The sequence below is a fragment of the Lampetra planeri genome, chromosome 12, assembly GCF_965212315.1.
Source record: "Lampetra planeri chromosome 12, kcLamPlan1.2.h2, whole genome shotgun sequence".
NCBI classification, from domain to species: Eukaryota; Metazoa; Chordata; class Hyperoartia; order Petromyzontiformes; family Petromyzontidae; genus Lampetra; species Lampetra planeri.
The window spans coordinates 3,185,672-3,197,029 of record NC_136118.1 but is presented as its reverse complement, the minus strand read 5'-3'; positions in this window follow the sequence as shown (position 1 = coordinate 3,197,029).

The window sequence follows — 11,358 nt, the reverse complement described above, 5'->3', positions numbered from 1 at the left end:
CCTGCGACTACACGCAGCTGTGCGGGGCGCGCGCCCCCTTATATATGTGGACATACGCGACCGGAAGTGACGTCACGACGCACACGGACGTACGCGCGAAGACGGAGCGATCGCGACGTCCTTTGCGTCACGACCCGAGAGGAGCGCGCCCATTGGCCAGTTTGCAGAAACGAATGGGAGGGGGCGCTGCGTTACGTCACCGCGTATGCAAATGAGCGCCGCGCGCCGCCTTTCATTCATAAAAAAATACGGACGCGTCCCGGGCACCGCGAGCACGTGGGTCGCACGCCCGTATGGGGTTCATCTCAGCTGCAGCGGTGGCAGCAACGGCAGCAACAGTATAACATCAGCGAGCCAGCGAGTGATTTGAATCTAGTATATATGTTTTAAAAATATGCCTGTAGTATGAATTATTTTTAGTAAAAAAAAAACAATAATGTAGTTAGAAAAAAATACATGCAGTGGTTGTGTGAGCGCGGATTGAAACGTAACTCTCCGCGTTTGTCATTAGCACTGCTTTGTAAGCAGAAGCTTATACAGTATGTGATTAGGGTCGTCGTTTCAAGCTGTGGCCCTTCCTTACTCGGAGCAGAGAGAGATGTTGTAGATCATCATCCTAGCCTGGTGCTCGATAGCTACTCTTCGTTGTGTGGGGGGGTGTGAGGAGGATGTCTATCTGCCTCGCGTGTCCCATTGTCTCTCTCCGTGTCGCCCCCGCGGGCTCAGAAGACTGCACGGAACTCCCCCGGGTGTGTGGGGCTTCTAAATTGCAACTGCACGCCATTTATTATTACACATTTTCACACGGGAGAAAATAGAAGTCGATTTCGCCGCGCATCACGGCAGCAACAGTGTGGAGTGAAACACCTAGACTTTGATGTTAATCTTTACGTCTTCTCTAAAGAAGGGTGATTGCCTGAAACGTCAGCGGCCTATTTCCATACTCTTCTCTGCTGTAGAGCAGAGTTATTTATTAAGTTTAACGATTGATTTTGTTACATCCCAGCATCATTGCCTCGAGCACGAATGAAATCCGCAAATGTCATTGTGTGCCTTTAGCATGAACACACGTTCTCTCATGCGTCTGTGCTGCTTAATACTCCACTGTACCATATTTTAACAAAGGGCTGTTTATTTTGAAGGAGTCGTTACAGTCTTAATTAGCTCTCACGCGGTTATAAATAAAGACTTGGAGTATAAACGACATTTCGGGACTGTATTGGCGGTTGTGTAACTAGGCACAGCTAACTCAACACCTTCATGATTAACGACGAACGTGGCCACACATTGAGTATTTACGGGTTTGTATCACCGTGTATTCCGTTATAGTGTGAATATATTAAAAGACGCGTTGCGCTTTCGTGGTGGCGAGATGTTAACTACCTCGCCTGGTATGCAGGAGGTCGTAGGTTCGATCCACAACCCTCACGGCTGTATCTTTGGAGTTTGCATGTCTCTCGCCCCGCGGTCGTGTGTATTTTTCTCAGGGTCCTCCAGTTTTCCCTCCATATTTAGAGTCAACAAATGTTTAGAGTATTTGGCTGCTTTACATTTCCAGATGATAGGCTACCTCGTTGAGGTATCATTTATGACCAGGTCCCTTCTGAAAAAAAAATTGCTGTAGCTCAGTGGACCTTACCTGGTGATATAAAATAGTTAAATGTGACAAACAGTGCATAGGCGCATTGCTTGGAATGATACTGGTTTCACCAGCCCACAGGGGATTATTGTGTCTGTCGTGCAGGGAGGGGCTGGGTGGGGAGGGAGGGGCTGGGTGGGGAGGGGATGGTGGGGAGGGGAGGGGCTGGGTGGGGAGGGGCTGGTCACCCCGTGGTGCCCTTATAAAACTCAACGTTTAACCTACTCACGCCGGCTTGTGCACGCCCTCACAGTCAGGCATATTTGCGGAATACACCACGCCGCCGTTGACCCTGGCCATAGACCGAGCAACCCAACATTCCTACCAGCTCCCTCCGCAGGAATGTGTTATCTCGTCAATATATAGACGCGTGCAGAACAACACTGTGGACTGCACAGGGCCAAATTCAGAAATAATATTCACGTTCTCCCGCACGTGTATGCCTCTACGGTGCTCTCACGAGCGGACACTCCAATGCGGTTCGGAGCGATGGAGATTGGCACGTATTGGGCAGGTGCTGCCCGTCATAACGGGGGTGACGGTTTGAGGAGGCCTTCGTCATCCAGCAGTGGATTTATCGTGGCCGACGCGTTATGACGAGGTCGCGCGCAGTGTTAAAGCAGTAAACGTCATGGGCGTTTGTTGCGAAGCGAGAGAGGACACATATAAAAAAAACAACAAAACCAGCCAACAACCCAAGGCGAGATCGATGTCGCAGAGCCTCTCGTACTTTTGAGGTTATCGAGCACAGCGGCCCTATCGAGCCGAAAGCTGGCCCTTTGTGCCGATATCATTATCACGCTTGTGGTGACGCGGGGGCAATTTGCAGGAGAGCCCCCTCGCGGCTCTTCGAGGCGGGGGGGGGAGAAGGGTCAAGTCAGGCAAGCCCAGATTCCAATGCCCGCCCCGGATCGCCACCTGTTACCACCCACAGGCGTTGGCCGCTCTTAATGTCCACGTTCATCATCGTCAGTCCGGGGTCGATAAATTAGGTGCAACTTTGTGGGGAAGTCTGACATTGGTTGTCCTATGGAGAGAGTCGGGCCCCCACTGTCAGAATGTGGAGCTTCCACCACTGGATCAGGGCTGTCAACATGAGATGAGCACTTTTTTAATGCTCGTGTTAACAAAAAAAATCACTTTGGCTGATTAGCGAGTTGGTTATGATTAGCGCCAGTGTGATCGATCTAGCGGATAGTTGGTTAAGGTTCTGGTCGGTAAGAAGTGGCTGGATTTCTAGATGGTTAGGGTAGTGGTCAGTGAGATGGCTGGTACTCGTGACCAGTAGGCTATTTGGTTAAAAGGGGTTAGGTTGAGCATTTTTTGGTCATCTATCATGCTCCATCCCTACACTGCTCCCAGGGCTACGTGTGTCCTTTTACCGACTTTTTTTTTATTGTTTACAGCTTCCTCCACGTCCAACTAAACTAGACCGGGTCACCGTGTAGGGCATGAACAATTAGGCAAATGTCCCGTTTATATATAGCCTCGAAGCGGATGTGCGGGTACCAGCCGACCCCCCCCCACATCGCACCCCTCCCCTTCTCCCCAGAACCCGCTCGTCTATTCAATTGCCCCGAATACAAATCTGGTGGCATTACGTAAGCCACGTCGGATTTGGAGTGAGGTCTTATCTGACGAGGTGAGCCTGGCGCGTGCGTGTGACTTCTGAGTGCCCAGTGAAGGGAATGTACCAAATGTGCAGAGGTACAAGTGCGCCTGTATTTTACAACAGCGCAGACACACAACGAACTACCCGTGCAGGCGTACGCACTTGGTTTAGAATTTTAAGCTTACTCGACTGATCACAGAACATATTAAAAGTAATAAATGCCACGAACTGTGTTGAAACCGTAAAGAAAAGTAAGGATACGTCGCAACAATTGATTGTTTCCGATGGTCAAGAATAACAACGGAGTAGCAGCCAATGAATGTAAAGCATTGGAGAGCACGTGTGCCAAGGAGATGGAGTGAATTAATCGGTTCACGTGTAGGTTTAAAGTGGATCGTGAAAGGTGGTGGTGGTGGCGGCTTGGGAGATTTTCATCCAGCAGTGGATTTACCATGGCTGCTGATGATGATAATTAACAACACAGTAGTTAAAACAACTATATGTTATTTATTTAACCAGGAAAGCCTCAATAAGTCTAAATACCCTTTTTAAAGAAAACCTTGCAAAGGGATGTATGGCCAATTCATGGGTTTTTTTTTCATGTGAGTTTTGTTCCATGTGAGAGGAAAACCGAAGAATACCCACCACGCATAATTGGCATTAAAACAACTAAATTAAATTCGCAGACTGGCCCTGAATAGCCTACGACCAGAGGCATCGGAGAGGGGTTAAATGAGGGTTGAATGGTCATCCTCGCAGTAGCAGCGGCATTTGACTCATCATCAAGCAAAGGCTGTGGTCACCGCATCGCGCGCTTTCTGATGTGCTTCTGCGGTCGTCTGAAATGCTCTTCCGATATTAGGAAGCCACTGGAGCCATGCACTTTTATATAAAGATTGAAAACTAATTAATTGAAAACTGCTTTTTATGTTTAGTTGGTTGTCCTTACCCGTAGCCGTCCGATTCCCACGGTTGGCCACGTACGGTGCGAAAGAAGTTCAACATACACCACATTAACGTGGACGTCTCAGAAGGCGACCTCGTCGTGCCCTCTGTTGGTGAAAGTCGAGGAGTGCATGCAGAACGACGGTGACATTTGTTGACGACCCTGGCACGCAGTGTGACTGCACGCGTCACAAATTGTGCCCCCCCCCCTCCCCCGTGCACACGCAAACAGTGAACGCTTGGCCCCGTGTTGTGATGGTCACCTGAGATCAGTGGCAGAGCTAACGACCGTTGCAGCCGACCCAACGGTTCGCGTCGGTCGTGATCATAAGGATCAATCACGTGCTTCCCGTATCTGCGCAGCGCACCATCGCAGATATGCCGGCTGCCCGGTTAAGCGCCCATCGATTTACTTAAAAAATCTTCAATGTCAGAATCAGATTGAGAGTATTTATTCATACTTGGGGAATCCGATTCGCTACAATGCTATTTTTCACAGATGGCCAGTAGGGGCGGGTCAGAACGTTGCAACAATAAACGATACAAAAACACGACCAGAGTGCAAAGTTACATAGGTAATTAAACCATTTGCACCAACGACTACAACCGGGCGTGGTGGCTATGCACAGAATTGGCACTTGCCCTAAGCAACATAAACAAATGCTTAGTGCCCAAAGAAACTCAGGGGGGGCCGGATTTATGAAACCAATAGGGCTGAACCAAACATTTGCCAGAATGTAAATCCAAATAAACATAGCAAAGCTAATTAAAATACAAAAATTAACATCTTACGTCCATGTTTAATTAGGGAAGGATGTGCTGCTGGTGAGGGGTGGGCGGGGGGCAATTGGACAGGAGGCCCCATTTCATTCCTTGCACCAGGGTCCGTGCCAACCACCCTACACCACTGCCCAAGATCCATATTCCAGTGTTGTACTATTTGATTTATTCCTGCAAAATGTTCCATCGAATGAATGCCAAGTTCATTATATGCTTAACCAGGTAAGAACTCAAAGAAACGAGCATAGTCTCATTTGCAAGAGTGTTCTGGGCCACAAAACGACAAGAAAATCAAAATAAAGAACAGCTATGAAGAAAATATACATCAGAACAACAACACGTGTAAAATGTGTAGTGAGCACACGTGATACAGCACGTGACAGTTGGGATTGGTGGATCACGCAGATCATCGTGTACCGAAAGACTCCAAAACTACCTGGGCTGAAAGGTGGATGAAAGGCAGGAGAACCAATGGACCCCTAACCTGTCTGTATGGATTTTTGCTCGTGTGTTATCCTCTCACGTGCTGTTAAGAAGGGTTATTGCTCCAAATGTCACCCGGAGTATTATGATTCCTTTTAAGGCAGTGTTATTGATGAATTATCTCCGAGCATCGCCACCTTATCGCGGTGGAGAGGTTTGCGTTTTCCAATGATCCCGAGAGCGACGCCGTCGGGAGCCTCGTGCTCCTGGTAGGGGTCACCCTTGGCGGCAAGGTCAAAGGGGAGGTTCCAGACTAAAAGTGATCCAAGAACTCCTCAACGGCAGAACGTGCGGAGACTGTAGGTCCCAACGCCTGTGAAGGCGGACGAAGAAAAAGTCGTTCCATTCGTCGCGGCTCGCCATTCCACTGGACCCAGCCACTAACCTATAACAATCGTATGGATCCCGCCCGCGCACTGGGGTCCCCACATAAATGAAATCCACACGTAGGTTTTCGTCAGGTTAGGGAAAAGTCCTGCAATGATGGACAATTGGCAAAGCAAGCAGGGCTGTGAACCTGAAAGCCCTCAGTCAAGAATCCGTACGCAAGCGGCGGACGTGTGATGGTTGTTGGACACCTGCATCGGGATAGAGGTGTTTTTCGGCGGCAGCAACATCCGCGGTTGAGCAGTCCTCTTTAGGATGCCCTCTGTTCATCCTCAAATGGGATAAGGGGCGAGACAAGGTGCCCTTAACATCGGCTGTCCCACATTTACTGGTTGGGGAACTGCACCCAGTGGGATCATCATACTGGTGGTCGAGCCAAAACAATACAACAACTAAACGTATGAAAGGAAACGAAAAGAAAGATCAATCTTGCCACCTGGAATGTAAGAACGCTCATGGACAACATCAAGAGTGATTGCCCCGAACGAAGAACGGCAATAGTGTCCAGAGAGTTCGCGAAGCACAACATTGACATCGATGCTCTCGGTGAAACACGACTTCCCGGAGAGGGGCAACTGAAGGAAGTGAGAGGAGGGCATACCTTCTTCTGGAAGGGGAAGCTGGAAAGTGAATCTCGGATCCACGGAGTCGGCTTCGCAGTCATAAATACGATTTTTGATGTACTCCTGGAAGCCCCCATAGGTATCAACGAAAGGCTGATGACTCTCCGCCTCCACCTCAGCCAAAACCAACGCACAACTGTCATCAGCGCCTATGACCCGACCCCAGACACGGATGACGACATCCAGGAGCAGTTCTACTCCGATCTTGATGACGCCCTCACCGCCATTCAGAGGAGCTACAAGTTCATACTCCTGGGTGACTTCATTGGCCGGGTTGGACGTGACCACATCATCTGGAGCGGAACCATTGGCAAGGAAGAGGTGGGAAAAGTCAACGCCAACGGCATCCTCCTCCTTACCAAGTCTGCTCAACACGGCCTGATCATAACAAACGCAGTCTTTCGCCATAAACACCAACAATAGACCACATGGAAGCACACCAGGTCCAAGCACTGGCACCTCCTGGACTATGTCGTCGTCCATGCCAATGATCCGAGATACATACTTATGAAAAACGCCATGAAGGGATGCGAGGGCTGCTGAACCGACCACCGTCTTGTGCTCTCTGTGATGGTCATTCGTCTGGCGCTGAGACACCGGAAGACCAGGAAGGTCGGCCAGACAAAGCATAATCTCTGGGCCCCGGAAACCAGGAAAAGCTGCAAGCACAACTCCACACCACATTGGAAAATCTTCCGACACCAGAGGCCATCACCATCCACGCACAATGGGACCAGCTCAAATCCACTGTACTAGACTCGTGTGCTTAGATCATCGGCTACAAACCCCGAAGACACGACGACTTGTTCGACGTAAATGGCACCCAGATCCGCGACCTCCTGGAGTGCAAGCGTGTTGCCTTCCTCGCCCACCAAAACTAGCTGAGGATACTGTGCAGGATCTCAGCGTGCCGCCAATTGAAGGCAGTTCCACGCCATGAAGAACAGCTGGAGGGTGGAAAAGGCACACGACATAGAGGGATACGCCGACCAGTACGACATGTGGACTTTTTGCAAGCAACAAGGACCTAATTTGGACCTCGGTATACAGGACAGAACCCCATCAGGTCACATGATGGATCCCAGCTCCTGGAGGATGACAATGCCGTTCGTCAACGCTGGAAAGAATATTTTGAGCAGCTTCTAAACAGGGAAATCACCGTGACGAATGAGACGCTCCAAGCCATATCGCAACACCCCCAAGGAGCACCACCTCGGCGAGCCACCAACAATCGGTGAACTGAGGTGTGTCATCAAGCAGATACAGTCCAACAGAGCCTGTGGTCTGGACAGCATCCCAGCTGAAGTCTTCCAAGCCGGCAGCCACCTTCTCACTTTAGGGCTCCACAAGTTGATCCTCCGGGTCTGGGACGAAAAAGTAATCCCCGGCAATCTCAGGAATGTGACCATAGTAACAATCTTGAAGTGTTACTATGGAAACTACGGAGGGATTTCCCTTTTGCCCATAGCAGGAGATATCCTGGCCCGCATCCTGCTCAGTCGTCTGAGTTCTGTTGCTGAGTAAGTCCTGCAGGAGACACAGTGCAGATTCTGACCATCCCAGGGAACTGCAGATATGGTCTTTGTTGCCCGACAGTATCAGGAACAGCATCAAGAACTGTTCTTGGCATTCATCGACCTAACCTTCTGAAAAAGAGATATATGGCTCAGTGGGCCTTACCTGCTAAAATAAAAATTAAAGAGTAGTTTCGTTTAGGTGTGTTCGCTCCGTATTTCTAAACTAGAACAATGTTTTATTTTACCAGGCAAAGCCACGAAGCGACCTGGCCACAGATGATAGCTCAACGAAGTGGCTTATCATGTGGAAATTTATAGCAGCCAAATACTCTAAACGCATGCTTCAAAATGTGGAGGGGAAAACCGGAGGACCCTGAGAAAAATCCATGCGATCAAGGGGAGAACATGCAAACTCCAAGTATACAGGCATCAGGGTCGGGATCGAACCAACGACCTCCTCCATACCAGGCAAGGTAGTTAACATCTCACCACCGTGGCGCCCAGTGCCTTTCATCATTCGAGTTTATATTTTTTAAGTTCTAGCTCTGTTAAGAGTCAATGCACTCGAGCGCTGATCGCGTTAATGTATACATTGTATAAACACCATACTTGCTACGCTCCAACCCTTCAACACTAGGAAGAGCACGCCACACTAACCCGCAGCCATAACGGAGCCTGCTATATGGACACAGGAAGGACAATAGCATTCATATACAATACGTGATTCTGTCATTCGCATAAAGTCGTGATCATAACCATCAATCACATCTCTCTCGTATTTGTGCATCGCACCATCGCCGTTATACATGATGACCACCCGTACGCGCCCATCGATTCCCTTAAAAAAAATCGTTTAATGTACATGGGGCATTGACAGAAGCCACTTCCACCAACGACTGCATGGTGGCCCATGCGCAGAATTGGCACTTGGCCTAAGCAAATGCAGCAAATGCTTTATGCCCCAAGGAACTCAGGGGGCCCCGGATTAATGAAACCAATTGGGCTGAATCAAATATTTGCAGGAATTAAAAACTGAATAAACATAGCAAGGCTATCTTCTTGGTTCTTTCGGTAAAGTCACGTAGAAGGGAAGTAATAAAATAATAAAAAATAAAACATAATAAAATAATTCTCACGACGTTTCGGCCACAACGCAAGCAGCCGTCTTCAGCTGCTTGCGTTGTGGCCGAAACGTCGTGAGAATTATTTTATTATGTTTTATTGTTATTATTTTATTACTTCCCTTCTACGTGACTTTACCAAAAGAACCAAGAAGATGAATCCCTGCAGTCACGAAAGCTTTAAATCGAAATAGCAAGGCTAATTGACATTTTAAAAGCACGTTTGCATTTCTATCCCTATCTTGTCTACATCTCTCTGTACTGATTTAACTCAATATTTCTCTCGCACTTAACTAGATGTAGGTGTCATCTACACCTCCCTTCTTATATCGCTACATACATCTATGTCTCTTGTCTGTATCTCTTTTGTCATCTCACAACCTAGTAAACTTGGAACGTTGGGTCAACATTGGTTCAACGATTCCAAGCACAGGCCAAAGTTGGCCCAATATTGCGTGTTTAAAGTTTGTAAATTTAAGGGGGGGTGGAGATCCTCCCAAAAATTCTACTCAGGACTCCGAAAGGGCCAGCATCACCTCTGACTATGGCACGCCTGTGATCTAGCGAGGGTTCGTGGATCGTGTAGAATTTCATAAAGTTTTTGGGTTTTATCGCGTTATTTATAAATGTGTCATAACCCTCCACCACCCGACGCGGCCAATCAGTAAAAGAAGTAAAAAAAAAAAGTGTCACGTTGACAAAAGACAAACAATTCACTACTTTAGCACACCGGTGTGTTGAAGAGTGAATCCGCAACATTTACAAAACAAATTTGAGTACGACGTTTCGCTGGTAATTACATCCAGCATCATCGGGCAATTTGCCAGAATGGTGAAGCCCTCACTTGCTCCCGGTCTTAAATCAAGCAGCAGGGTGACGTCATCATTTAACTCATTCAGGTGCTGTGATTTGAGGCGGAGGGGGGGGGGGGTATTGTAATTATATCATAGATTAGTAATCAGTTAATTATTATGATTAGTAATGAGTTGTAGATTAGTAATTAGTTGTAATGTGTGTTATTGTAATTATATGCTACGTTAGTAATCAGTTAATTAGTATGTGTTTCCCCTGTAAGGAAATGTAATATGTATTCTTTAATAATACGCTTCCAGGTCGCACTAAGCCTGTAGCTGTCAGAGCGATTAAAGTCAATTCTATTTCTCTCAATTTCAATGCATTCTCTAATTTTTACTGATTGGCCGGGTCGGGCGATGGAGGGCAACGACACATTTATAAATAACGCGATAAAACCCAAAAACGTTTATTATGAATAACACTGGCAAACAAAAAAAACACATTTTTTTTCTGGCCTGGACTTTTGCAGCTGTTTTAGACTAATTTCAGGGTGCTGATTCCAAATCTGATTTGCTCGATCACATCATTTTTATGCTATCGGCATACCCCATTTTCATTCATTTTACCCGAAATTAACTCTGTCACTTATGATTGCAATTTGTTGCAAGTCAGTGACTGCTTTAGTGTTAAAATATGGTGCTGTATTTTTAGGATAGTGTGTTTATAATATCATTTTATGTAGATATCCACATTTTTTAAATATTTTTCTTCTGCAATTTTTATTGAAAATGCAATATTTGATATCTCAAAAACCTGATGCGATAGACACCAACTAATGCCAGATTTGGAATCAGCACCCCAAAATTACCTTAAACCCGTTGGAATACCTTATGCCAGAAAAAGTGTGTTGACCAGTGTAATATTGGTCGCGAAAGCCTACGTGTTAAACCGTGTAGAATTTGCGCGTGAAATTCCCAAACCCACTGGGCTGCTGTGAGCTGGTGGTCAGGAGACGTCAGTGGGATCACGAACCCGTCTGTGTGGAGTTTTGAGTGTATATCTCCTCGCATGCCTGGTGGGTTTTCACAGGATACTCTGGTTTCCTCGCATACAAAGCCATACCCAAAATCAATGAAACTATTAAAATAATCTATGCCTTGATTTTCCTGGCTGGCTGCTGGCTGGGCTCTTCCCGACCCCTACAATGGCTCTGTTGTTAGTGGTTGCGGGCCATTGCCACTGGGTAACTGGCTAAACGGAATTTCTTCTGTAACAAATCAACATTGAGTTGAAACTCCAGAAGAAGTTCGGAAGACATCTAATCGATAGCGACACCAAAGAGGTGGGAGTAACGGACACAGAAAACTGCAACGGTTCATTTAATTTTACTGTAACGTTTTAATTTGTGCTCCTATTTACGTATTTTTTCGCCAGAATATTTAAATCCAAGAGAATA